At 42.8% G+C, this 12,990-nt stretch overlaps 1 long non-coding RNA gene across 1 annotated transcript; it reads right to left on the minus strand.

Annotated features, from left to right (window-relative positions):
• Positions 1-3,347: 3,347 nt before the first annotated feature.
• On the minus strand, positions 3,348-12,754 carry LOC120384349. The gene is made up of 3 exons (XR_005588765.1): positions 12,631-12,754; positions 4,991-5,114; positions 3,348-3,884 (listed from the first exon to the last, which is right to left on the minus strand). It is a non-coding gene; the product is annotated as an uncharacterized LOC120384349 (long non-coding RNA).
• Between the last annotated feature and the right edge of the window lie 236 nt (positions 12,755-12,990).

Below are 12,990 nucleotides of genomic sequence, written 5' to 3' on the forward strand. Positions count from 1 at the left end.
TGCCAGAAATTGTTGACTCTTATGAATTTGTTCATTGTTCGCAACATTTTCAGTGACTTTTTAAAAACCCCAAAGCCTTCTCAAAGCCATTTCTTGCAATGGTTATCAGTGTTTTTTTGCTCCTACGTGGCTTGGCATTCTTTACTTGGACAAGTAAGTTAGAGAAGGGCTCAGGTTCCAAATCTGGATCTGGGCTCAGGCTTCAACCCCCCTCAAGAGTTTGTGGATCTTTGGATATAGAAGTGTAGCTGTGGTCTATCCCTTAAACAGGTCATATATAATAACTATTATGACTTCTCCATCCAACATGAAAAATGGTGCATTGTAAATCTGGCTGATACTAAAGACACAATGTGATGCAGATATAAATATTTAGGTGGAATATTTAGGTGCTTGCTGTTGGTCGAGCAATTGTGGCAAAGTTAGAATATATGTTTCATCTTCTTTGCTCATGGGATACTTGGAAATGAATGAATAAAAGTAATCAGAAGCCTTCACTGAGAGGAAGAAGTCTTAATTCGAAGGAAATTCTTTACCACCCACCGCAGGGAAAGTAGATTAGGAAATTAATCTGACTAATTCATTGAAACTTTGGGACGATATACTGGACAGAAGGACAATGTTTCTGGATTTCGCTGCTTTCCCACACTGTACAGTCCAATGCTGTGCAGCACGGAACACCCTTAACTCTGTGAGCTGAGGGCGTTCAGCGCCTCGGAGGATCGGTCCCTTCTCAGCCTCTTGAACTGGAATGCAGTCCATGTGCGCTGCAGTCTCCTGAAATAGACGTGCCCCTGGTACTACTCAGCTGGCAACTGAACTGAATTCCCTCGCTAATGCTGTGATAACAGGAATAGAGATGGAGCTTGGATTTCCACATGCAGAATTAATCTCCTAAAACCAACTTGTGCCTTTTGGGGGAGAGGGGGGCACCATGTTGTTAGCATTAATATAGTAAATGGCTTTTGTAATCTGCCTTAAAGAGAAGAGAGCTGATGTTGGCTGGCAGCAGAATGAGCTTGGCTTTTTTTTTTTTTAAACAATCTGTTTCAGGGCGTGTCCTCGAGCACTGCAGCAGCACAGACCTCCAGCTGAAGCAGCAGCAGCAGCTAACTCTGAACAGAGCCAGCCCTCCCTCCCCTTCTGCACACACTCCACACACACCCGGCCTCCTCCAACAAGGAGAGAGGCAGCTGTGCCTTTAATCTCCCCATTCACAGGACACCGTCACCCAGCACCATTGAGAAATCACAACGCTCTCAAACAGGCAGACTGGCCCGGGGATCGATACAGGCTGCAGACATAGCAGGCTAGTTGGCCGTAATGGAATAACGACGTTTTAGGAAGTCAATAAAAATTATAATAATCATCCATTTATTTCCCGGGGCAGACTAGGATTTTAAACCAAGCAGAGGATCAACAGATGGCTTAATAATCGGGTTCAGAGCAATGTCAAATAACAAAAGGGAGAAAGACTCTCACTCCCCAAGGCATGGTCCACACCTAAAAATTAGATCGGCCTACCTACATCACTCAAGGCAGTGAAAAACTTGGTGTCCTCTGCAGTGTAGCTAGGTTGACCTAACCCCGGGAGTAGATGTGGCTAGGTCAACCCAATCATTCTTCCACAGACCTTGCTACCACCTCTCAGAGAGGTGGATTAACCACTGCGATGGAAAACCCCTTCTGTCGACGTAGGAAGTGTCTACACTTGGGTGCTCCAGTGCTGGAGCTGTGCCGCTGTCACGACTGTAGTGCAGACACAGGGTAACCAGATGTACCGATTTTATAGGGATAGTTCCGATTTTGGGGTCTTTTTCTTATATAGGCTCCTATTACCCCCCACCCCCATCCCAATTTTTCACATTTGCTATCTGGTCACCTTATGCAAATATCCACTTAGGTCATGGTGAACCTCCTACAGACTTTTCCTCTTTCTCGCTGGCACTTTTCCTCTCCCCAGGAAGAAATGGGCACCCAGTTGGATAGGGATCCAGGTGTGGGCTCTGGATTTTCTGAAATTTAATCTCTCCGGGCCACAGTCAGTTGTAGGACTCGGTGCAGATGTTCCAACAGCCTGTGGAATTCAAGGCTATGTAAACTTTCTGAACTGCCTTTTTGACGAGGACGTCTTATTTCAGTGATCTGACCATTGGCTATTGTGGACCAAATTCTCTACTGGTGTAAATTGGCACAGACCAGCAGAGAATTTGGCCCCATAGCCTGGATTTAGTGTTGCTGGGCTGGGACGTGGAAGACCTGGGTTTTATTGCTGCCTCTGCTACTGCTGGGTGACCTTGGGCAAGTTATTTCCCAGCTCTGTGCCTCGGTTTCCCCATTTGTAAAACAGAGATAATGATACTGACTTCCTTTGTAAAGCACCTTGAGATCTATGGAAAAGAGCTGGGTATTATTATTATCATCAGTTAAATCCTCCCCCACTCACCAGTGCAACCCTGGAACACCCCAAATGCAACTGAAGCACCAAATTCCTCGGCACAGGCGGTTGGGACTGTTTGGATGCAGAGGGAGATTCTGCAGCCCATTGCAATGTATGGGACAGAGCTCTGTGGTGGCTACTGTGTGGGACCAGATGGAGGTGTGATGGGGTGGACTATGATGTATGGACAATGGGTCCATGACTTAGCCCACAAACTCATCTAGGGAGGAAGCGGTGACCCATGGATGCTCTCCTGCCCATTCCTTACATATCCTGCAGCAGATGGTGCTTGTGGGAGGTGAGGACGCCATTTCGCTGCCCTACATAGATGTGTAGGCCCACTAGTTAGCGGGAAAGAAGTGCTAATAACAGGTGACACAAAAAAGTCTGAGGTGTTTAATGTGTATTTTGCTTCAGTCATCTCTGAAAAAATTAATTGTGACTGGGTGCATAACACAATGAATATTAACAATAATGGGAAAGGAACACAAGCCGGAATAGGGAAAGAATCGGTTAAAGACTATTTAGCTAAGTTAGATATAGTCATGTCAGCAGGGCCTGAGGGAATTCTCTTTGAGAATTTATGGCGGATGGGTGATGTCCTAGAAGACTGGAGAAGGGTAAACATAATACCTATCTTTAAAAAGGGGAACAAAGAGGACCCCAGGAATTATAGAACAGTCAGCCTAGTTTTGATACCAGGAAAGAAACTGGAACAAATTATTAAACAAGGAGACTATGTGACTTGACCAGGGTCACGCTGGATGTCTGTGGCAGAGCAGGGTCTCTGATAGCCCTGAGTAGGGCCCACTCCACTATACCATCCTTCCTTTGTAGGCCAGCCTCTCCCCAGTTTGTAGATCTGTGAGACCTGTTGCAAAGCCTGTCTATTCTCTCTAAGGCTTTTTACTCTGGAGTGGGTGAGGAAATGAGTGAGAGGGTTTTTTTTTTCTTTTTTTCCCATGCACCTGACGTGAGGAGCATGTTTTAAATCAGGAAGCTACAGATGTTAATAAATAAGGAGTTCAGAATGCTTATCTGAGTTTCCATAAGGTCTCCAATCAGGGGAGTTCTGACTAAAAGCAGCATGACTTGGTTCTCAGGAACATCAGGAGATTACAGACTAGTCATTGAGGGAGCTGTGGACTATCAGTCAATGAAAGGGATCAAATCAATTAGCCGGATCATTAGAGGTTTGACTAGAAGGAAGCTCTTTGGTGATTGCTGAACTGTGTGAGGTCCTCAGTTTTCATTCAGACTCAGCAACACAGGCTTCCTGGATGTCATTGTTCAGCTGGACTTCCTTCCTGCCACCTCCGTTCTGATCTTCCACCAACTGCAAAGGCACCTGAGAGAAGACCTGCAAACAGTTGAATCAGGATCTGGGCTGTGGCAGGTCGGGCAGTGTTCTGTGTCTGAAATAGGAGACCAGCAGGTGGAGATGCTAAAGAGGGTAAATTCAGGAAGTGAATGGTTGATTCTTTGCCTCTTGCCCTATAGCAGTTCTTTCCACATGACATTCCCTGTTCTTGTTGCGTCTTAGTCCTATAGTTAATGATGAATTAAATCAGACCCTCCTTGTTCCACTTGGACTGCCTTTGAATTTTTAAGATCTGGTACAGCTGGGGGTTATATAAGTTGCTTTCATTTCTTCTTACCCTAATTTGTTATACCTCTCCATTTACAATTCTAAATTGCCTTTAATGAAGCTTATTTTGAATGGAAAACTCTGAAAATTACTTATTTACAATAAGTATTTGGCATGTTCTCCACTTGGCTTTTCACACATTCTCTCAGCTTGAAAGTTTTACTCATACACATTAAAAAAAAATACAGTTTAGTCGCTAACCCTTTAAAGCTTCAGCAGTCAGGCTAGGTTTAGTTCTGAATAAATTTCAAGCCAAATTTTTTCAGAATCAGGCAGTTTGGAGAGCATTTGGCATATAACAATGGCACCGTGATGTTTTTGTTTTCTTTCTATTGCATCTTTACATTAAAAAAACTGGCTGTGTGGAGAGAAATCGGCCATTTTGTTCTCAGTGTCGCTGCAGCCTATTACGGGGGAGAGGCACACACTGTATTCTCTCCTGGAAACTTTACTCTCAGGTTGGGCCCCCAAAATCAGTGGTCACTTTTTATGTTCTGTCCCTACTTGACAGCCAAAGTTTCTGTGCACAATATAATAGGAAAATTATGCTTAGTTGCTCTGACCTTAGTCTCTTGCTTAATGGCTCATTATTTTTACAGAGAGGTTATGTAAAAACTTAGTATTTGGGAGAACTTTTTCTTCAAAGGCTTTTATGACTTTATAATGCAAAAGAAAGATAAACACAAATAGCCTGAAAGGTGTTGAACAAAATGAGTCCTAATGAAATCCTGCTCTGCCTAATATGTAGACATTTTACTTAGAACTAAGCTCATCTAATTAGTTAGCGCCAAAGCTTCCAGAAACCTCAGATTTAAAGAAAATAGTTTTAGCCTGTTTTAAATAGGTTCAATAGCCCCTCCAGCCAGTAATGCATTCATCTGCTTAATTAACATGTATTGTACCTTTCTCAGGGCCAAATAGATCTCATTTATGTTCTATTTAACCAATTTTACTTTTCTTCTTTATGTCACTTCCTTTCAGACCTCTTTCAATAGAACAGGAGATAAATCAGAGCCAACTTATATCCTAAAAAAGAGAATACAATAGATCAATGGGAATAAAGGGAGAGGTGGATTATTAGGATAATTATTCATTTATATAGCATTGCAAAAGTACATGATACTGCACAGTGATCCTGCGTCAGTGTCGAAGATACAACAGGACTTTGCCTCAAAGAAATCAACAGTACAATACAAGACAGAATATGTGCAAAGTAGGCTGTGGTCATTAGAGCTTTGAAAGCTTTATGGTTTTTAGTGGCTTCTTGAAAGGAGAGAGAGTGGGAGCCTGATATATGTTAATAAAGACGCTATTCCAGGAACAGGGAGTAGCATGAAAGAAGACTCTGAGACAGGAGTAGCCAAAGGAGACCAATGGAAGAAGAGGAAGAAACTTGAATAGAGGCTAATGATCAGAAGACGACGTAGGAAGAGCCAGAGTTTTGAAGGTGAAGAGAGGAAACCTGAATGTGATATGGATGAAGATTGCTCTAGAGAAGAAGCCCGAACTTTATATGGGTGAAGTGAACTCTAGTGGAATGTTAAATTGGTCACAGTTAGTAAATAGGGAGCGAAGTCTGTTGGGCAATGGAGTCTCTGGGGCTGGTGGTTCTTGAGTAGGCACCAATAGAAACCAGAGGAAATGAAGAGAGGCCAGTCAAAGGTTTCTAATGAAGACCACTGGAAAAGTTAAAAGATTCTGGGCAGGAGAAGACATGGTCTGAATAGTGAGAAAAGAAAACTATCTCTGCACCTGAGTTTGGGATCAGCTGGAGGGAGAGGTGAGAATGGAGTGAGACAAAGAGAGGAAGGTTCCAGTAACTAAGATAAAAAGATACAAGAACATAGGCTGAAGTCTTGGTAGCTGATGTGGAAAGGAAGGCGTGAATAATAGAAAGGTTGTACAGAAATTAACAGCAGGATTGGCAAGGGCCTGTTCATAAGGGGAAAAAGAGAGGAGTCATATATGATGCTGTGGCTGTGTGCTTGGATGTTAAAAAGGACTGATCTTTATTTTTACATAGAGGTTATGTAAAAACATGGTATTTTGGAGAACTGTTTCTTTAAAGGCTTTTGTGACTGTATAATTCAAAAGAAAAATAAACACAAATAGCCTGAAAGATGTTGAACAAAATGAGTCCTAATGAAATCCTGGCTTTGGCTCAGGCCCTAAATGTGTAGCAATATACAAAAATACAAGACAACCGTTTATGATACAAACCTGTCCTAAAAAAAAATAAGGGGGGGGAAAGGTAGGAAGATTATCACTCTTAATTTTAATGTGTGCTTAAAATATTATTTAACAGTTTTCATTCATTACTATGATTAATGCATAGAGCCTCCTGACAACCCTGTGATTATCTCAATTTAACAGGTAGGAAAGCTATGGAACAGAGAAGTGAAACAACATTTCCAGTGTCACAGAGACAGTGGCAGCATTGGGAATAGAAAACAGGAGATCTCACTTCCCTTCTATAAAGCTACATCTTCCTTCAGCTGTCACTGAGCCTTCCCCAGGCAACTGCACTCAATGGGAGTTTTCTCTGCATAAAAGCTAGAATTCCATCTTTGTGACTTTTGTAAAAGAAATGAAAATGTTACGTTCCTGTTACAGATTTTTTTTTCAAATGAAAAAAATCTGAAACGAAATGAAACATTTTCACTGCAAAAAGAGCATTTTCGGACTGATAAACCATAATATCTTTGAGATGTAGAACTCAGCTCCTGACCACTTGTGATCATTAAAGATCCCATGGTGCTTTTTTGAAAGACTGCAGTGATAAATCTTGGTTCCCTGGCCGAACTCCAATGTGAATTATTACATTCTGCCTTCGTAAATAACCCCGGCAATTTTAATAAAGGAGGGTGTTTTTCTCCACTTCCTGTCTTAAACTATCCTGACATATGTTTCCTGGTGCTCCCCAAGCTGTCGGTCTGTCTCTACCTCTTGTCTCTTGTCTTGTACTTAGGGTGTAAACTCTTGGAGGCAGAGGTCATTTTTTTTGTTCCATGTTTGTATCATGCCTAGCACAATGGGGTCCTGGGGCTCTTGGATACTAATTCAATACATATAAATAATACAACTTTCATTAAACTCTTGCATTTCACCCCAGAAGTGGTTGCATTTCAGTGGTAAATGAACTGATTCCCATGTGTCGTTTGGTATATCAATGATATCAACTGCCATTACAGGTTTTTCCCAGGCTGGATCCAAACATGGAAAGCCACTTCAGTGCCCAAGGCTTTTAACGACACCAAGAAAACACAACAAAAATAACGAGAGATGAGAATTCTTCAGCTCTAGAGAAACCTCTTTTATGGACAAACCTGCTGGGCACATTTTCAAAGGCTTTTGTGTTGAAATGCACTAAAAAATATGGGATTTTTGTTTTACTTGTCACTTTTTAAAGGCTCTGAACAATTGCCTTAAAAAGGGTGAATTGTGGTTGTATTCAGTCACCTGTGCAGAAGCTTTAGAATAATGAAATCCCAGTTGTCCCTTGTAATGATAGCAATTGCCATGTGGTAGAAATCTTAATGCAGAGTAGATCCTGTAACTTCTTATCACATAGAAGTCATTTGCTGAATTGCAAAGAACCTGGGAGTTCCTTGCTGCCATTTATTTTAAAATTCCGTTTTGTCCTGAATGCATCAGCATCTCAGGAATAGAAAAGGGAACCTCAGAACAAAACAGATCCCTCTGCAGTTTTTCCAAGCTTCAGGTAAGTAACTGGGACAAAACACAACGTGGTTTTACAAGAGGTAGATCATGCCAGACCAACCTGATCTCATTCTTTGAGAAGATAAGTAGTTTTTTAGGCAAAAGAAATGCAGTAGATCTAATCTACCTGGATGTCAGTGAGGCATCTGATACAATTCCAGGTGGGAAATTATTAGTTAAATTGGAGAAGATGCAGATTCATATGAGAATTGAAAGGTGGATAAAGAATGTTGGGTGTTTCATATTTCAGGGCGATGAAAGATGTTGCCACCAAAGCATCCCAGAGTTTGATTTTGAAAATATGGCCAGTTTACCACCAAAGCTGCTTAACAGTTGCTCCAGTGGCTGATGTCTCCACTGCAAGCAGTGGAAATGTTCCACTGAAACAGCTTTTTGGTGGCAGGTACAGGCTTCGGCAAAATTAACTGTTTTGTAACAAAAGTGTTAGGTGAAAATGTGATTTTTTTGTTTTTGTTTCTGTCAAAAAACCCCAAACAAACAAAAAGCAAACAAACGGAATGTATGCAAAACAAAAAGTTTCTCTGAATGAAAGCGGAGATGATATCCTGGAGCCTGCCCAGTGTAGAATGGAAAAATGAGGCACCTGAACTACAACTCCCATGAGGCACCTTGCTGACATTTCCAACTAGCAATATTTTGGTTTTAGATTTTTTTCAGAGAAAAGTCAACATTTTCTGTAGAAGTGCCCTCCCCTCTCCTTCTCTGACTACCCCTAATTACAATGTGTGGACCCTGCTGTGAGTACTGCAGTAAACGCAACTTCATTTAAGCATCATTCGAGGTACATATAAGTCACTTGAGAAAGAAAGGAATGAACAACGATACAGATGCCCCAGGTCTTCACTGTACTCTGATACAAGAGTTACTTTAGAAAACTTCTTACGATATCAAAATGATTGACATGCCTATTAGTGAGCAGCAGTGGCATGAATCAGTCATCTGTTCCCGGTGACAGAAGAAAAGAGAACATGAAATAGAAGTGAGAGGAAAAAATAGAAAGGGAAAAGTGAAGACTAAGAAGTGAAATGTGGGCAAAGGAGGGTTTGAGGAGAACTCAGTAGAAGGACACACGCCCACAGTCCTCCAGACAGTGTGGCTGTATTTTGTTAGACGAGATGATTCTTAAATATATCCTTCACTTTTTAATTCCCTGGGTTTCAGATGTTTTTTTATAAGCTATGATGTGATATTTTTCTTTCCAAGTGAAGAAAAGAGGTCAGCACTTTTTTTTCATTCTTTATAAAAGCTTGAAAAGATTCGTTGTAATAACAATTGTGCTTGGATTTTACATTAGGCCTTGAAAGAGCCTACAGAGGACTAGAATATCATCAGAACTATGACATCAGCTATACCAGTGATCTTACTGATTCACGATACCTGATCAGTTAAGAGGGGAAGTAACTTTTATTGATTGTTTAAAACTCTGGGTGTTCATTAAAACCTATTTAACTGACACTTGGGAGAAAGACTCTCTTTGCTAGGGATTCAGCAGTAGCCTTCATCCCTACAATCACGGGATAAGAAAGCTCTCAATCCCGCTCTCTGAGTCAGCCACGGAGTTCTCCAGTATAACCAGGGAGAACAGAACTTGATATTCCTAAGATAAAAACAATCAGTAAAAAAAGTTAAAAGGGCACTGGGGGGAAACAAACAAAGCCTTTTTAGGCCTTCTTTATGGATCTCAGGAGAGCAAAGAGGGCATGATTCCACTGTCTTTCTCCTTTGCAGGTGACCTTTATCTTTGAATGTTCTGCTTTTCAGACACTTGTGTTCTAAGACCATCTCACCCTATGACTTTTTTTCTTGTCAAATTATAAAATAATATTGATAACCTCACTTCCATTTTTAATTATTTATCATTATTAAGTATTAATTAATTCATTATTAATAACAACAGCATTTCTGTGGCACCTAGTCATGGACCAGAACCACGGAGTGTCAGGTACTGTATAAACACAGAACAAAAAGATGGCCCCTGCCCCAAAGAGCTTACAACCAAAGTTGGCCAAGAATATAGGAGGCGAATAAAATGGACCCTAACACTGTAGTACTGATTACTGCAGTAAAACTACTTTTTTCTAGTTGCCTCCCTGGACCCAGAAGCATTTGTGTTCCAAGCAGTCTTTGATATCACCACTGATGTTTGATCTTTTTATTCACTCAAGAAACTCCCCCCCCCCCATGTTTTATTGACTTTGTAGATTCGGCTTTCATGTGTCATTGCAGCAAAAGGTTTTCTAAATTCCAGGGTGAATTATGTGCACTATTTCTTCCGCTGAACATTAGGGTGGTGTTCCTCTTTTCCTCAACAGATCTGTCGTATGCACCAGGCATCGTTGTCCTTTTGGTAACCCAGGCTCGCTTTCATTAGTGAAATTGTAACATAAAGAGTCTCCAAACATTCCCATAATTCCATTGTCAGTTGTGCCAATAGGTGACCCGTGCCATGCAGTAATGTAGTCTCCTGTGGGCCGTAATGCTTTGGTCTCATTTTGGTTGTGGTGTGTGGGTGGGGTGGGGGTGGCCTGTGACACCGAGGAGGGCAGACTAGATGACCTGGTGGTCCTTTCTGGCCATAAACTCTGTGACCATAAGTATCTGTACTAACTGCATATTTCAATCCGTATCTAAAATGAGATTGACCTGCTTCCCTTTTAAGATTGTATGTCAGGGCTTGCCTACATTACTGAATCAATCGCTGCCCGCTGGATCGACGGGCAGCGATTGATTCAGCGGGGGTGGATTTATCGCGTCTAGTCTAGACGCAGCAAATCAACCATGAGTGCTCTCCCGTCGACTCCATACTCCACGAGGGCGAGAGGCACAGGCAGAGTCAACGGGAGAGTGTCAGCTGTCAACTTACTGCAGTGAAGACGCTGCGGTGAGTAGATCTAAGTACGTCGACTTCACCTATGTTATTCACGTAGCTGAAGTTGTGTAACTTAGATCGACTCTCTCCCCCGCCCCCCACACAGTGTAGACCAGGCCTTAGGGGGCCCCACCCACTCAGAGAGTTTCAACCACCTCAGGAGACAGCTGTCAGGCCAATGGTTACAATCCATTAAGACTGAATGAGTCCAACCACCCACAAAAGTCTTCATAGGGGCATCTGTCCTCTTTGATAGGCCTCACTGCAGGCTTCTTCCCACCAGAAATAGCCTGTCTAAGGCACCAAGAGACTTCGCACCTGGGTCCTGAAACAGGAAATGATTGAACCGGGTGGTAACAGAGTCCTTCTGGAATAGCAGGGCTGCTCATCTGCTTAAGACAGATTTTCGCAGACAAGGGAGTTAGGGAATAGAAGAAAAATAGCAGGGCATGGTGTCAAAGGGAACCACAATGGGTCCCAAGAGGATCTTTGCTTGCTAAGGGATTGTGATGTAACTTCAGAGGAAAGCCTCTCTAACTTAGCTTGTAAGATTAGAGGAGGATAAACAGGCGTGTCGGCTGTTTGTTGTTTTCAAATCCACACTAAAACAGTAATTGACAGCAGCTGAGGATCTGACCCATCTAGGAATTGCCCAAGTCACCAGTAAGATGCAGCTATCCCTAGGTGACGTGTTGAACTGCACAGAGAAACACGACACAACGTTTTGAGAAGGGAAGAGTGCGCTGGTCAAATTAAGCTGGAGTGGCAAAGTAGGCACAGGGAACGTCGTGATCCCGATTGGAACTTGAGCCCCGGCACCTCCTTGCTTACAAAGTAAGCACTGGATAAATATCTATTGCTTAGCTTGGGAAGAACCCCTAAGGGGTCTGGTCAATGCAGTGTGTCATGCATTGTGCATCCAAATTGGGTGAATGGGATGAAGGGTTACTTGGGTTATTTCGTTGGGGTATTTTGTACTTCTGACACAACTTGGAGTCTTTCAGTCAAGCTAAGCTGCAGTTGTGAACAAGCACTGGACTTTCCCTGCCTTTTTGCTCCATGCATACAATTGGGCAGGGCATTAGCAACCAGGGTGGCCATCCCTGCCAAAGGCAAAATCCTGTGAATCCAACAGCAGAGGAGTTGGGGAGAAGACGGAAGAAAGGGCAGCACCAGTTCTGCCCTGCAGCCATATTGGAAGAGTTTCTTTCCCTCCTACAGGGTTGCAAGAAAGCAACGATCCCCTTCTTTATCCCCATGAGGCTGGGGGATACTAACAGTGGCTTCTGCCCATTCTCCTCACCAGCTTCTCCTTGCACTGGCTGTGGGAAGGGAAGGTTGAAAATAGCTCTTGCTGGACCAGTGTGAAGGCTATTAGCAGGAAGATGGTTCCTCTTCTTCGCTTTCTGAGGCTCCTTTCTGCCTGGGGGTCATGAGGGTTAGAGGTGCCTTCTGCCACCGTGGGGTGGGTGAAATTACTGATGGGGAGCAAGAAGAGTGTATGTGGGGTCCTCTACCCAGACACTAGCCTGTGGCTATGCTGCCTGGGCCTGCCAGGGCTGCCTGTCCTGACATGCCAGAGAAGTCAGCAGAGCCAGTTTGAGGGTGGCACGTTAAAGATGCAGGCGACCCTGAAAGGGATGAGTTGTGCCTGCTTGGGTTCTTACACCCTGCCCATTGCCATGGTATCAGACTGCTGCCTGCGGGAGGCAGATTTTACCACTTCCTGTGCTGCAGCTGCTTCTGCAGGTGCCTCTCTCACTTACGTCACTGAGAGAAAATGGGTGGGGCTTTGGCCTAAAATCCAGGATGAAAAGAGGTAGAATTGGGAAACAATTTTATTTTTTAAATTTCTTACAGGACTGATTTTTAGACCATTTCTTTGTCCCAAATGATCTTCATAAGAAAGTAATACAGACTCTTCAAACTTACCAGATAGTTAAAACTCACTCAGATCTCATGCTTTGGCCACTTCTGAAGAATTTCTTTTAAGATTAATGGTCATTTTTGCCACTTTTCTTTATAACTGTAAATTTCTCCTTCAGCAGAGGCTGACAAAAAGAAAATTCCAGAAAGAACTTTCAAAATGGCCACCTGCTCCCATTTTTTCCAGTGAGAATGAAGCCAAGCTGCCCTCAGAGAAGATGGTGGCTGCTGACAGCATAGTAACGCTTGTGTTGGGGATACTTACAGTGTCAGTTGTTGTCAACTCTCGCGAATTTACTGTGAGTCTCACAATATTGGGTGTTTTTTCTGAAAGCCTTGACTGCTAGAATCAACAGATTCCTTGAG

This window comes from Mauremys reevesii, linkage group 16, assembly GCF_016161935.1.
Source record: "Mauremys reevesii isolate NIE-2019 linkage group 16, ASM1616193v1, whole genome shotgun sequence".
Classification (NCBI taxonomy): Eukaryota; Metazoa; Chordata; order Testudines; family Geoemydidae; genus Mauremys; species Mauremys reevesii.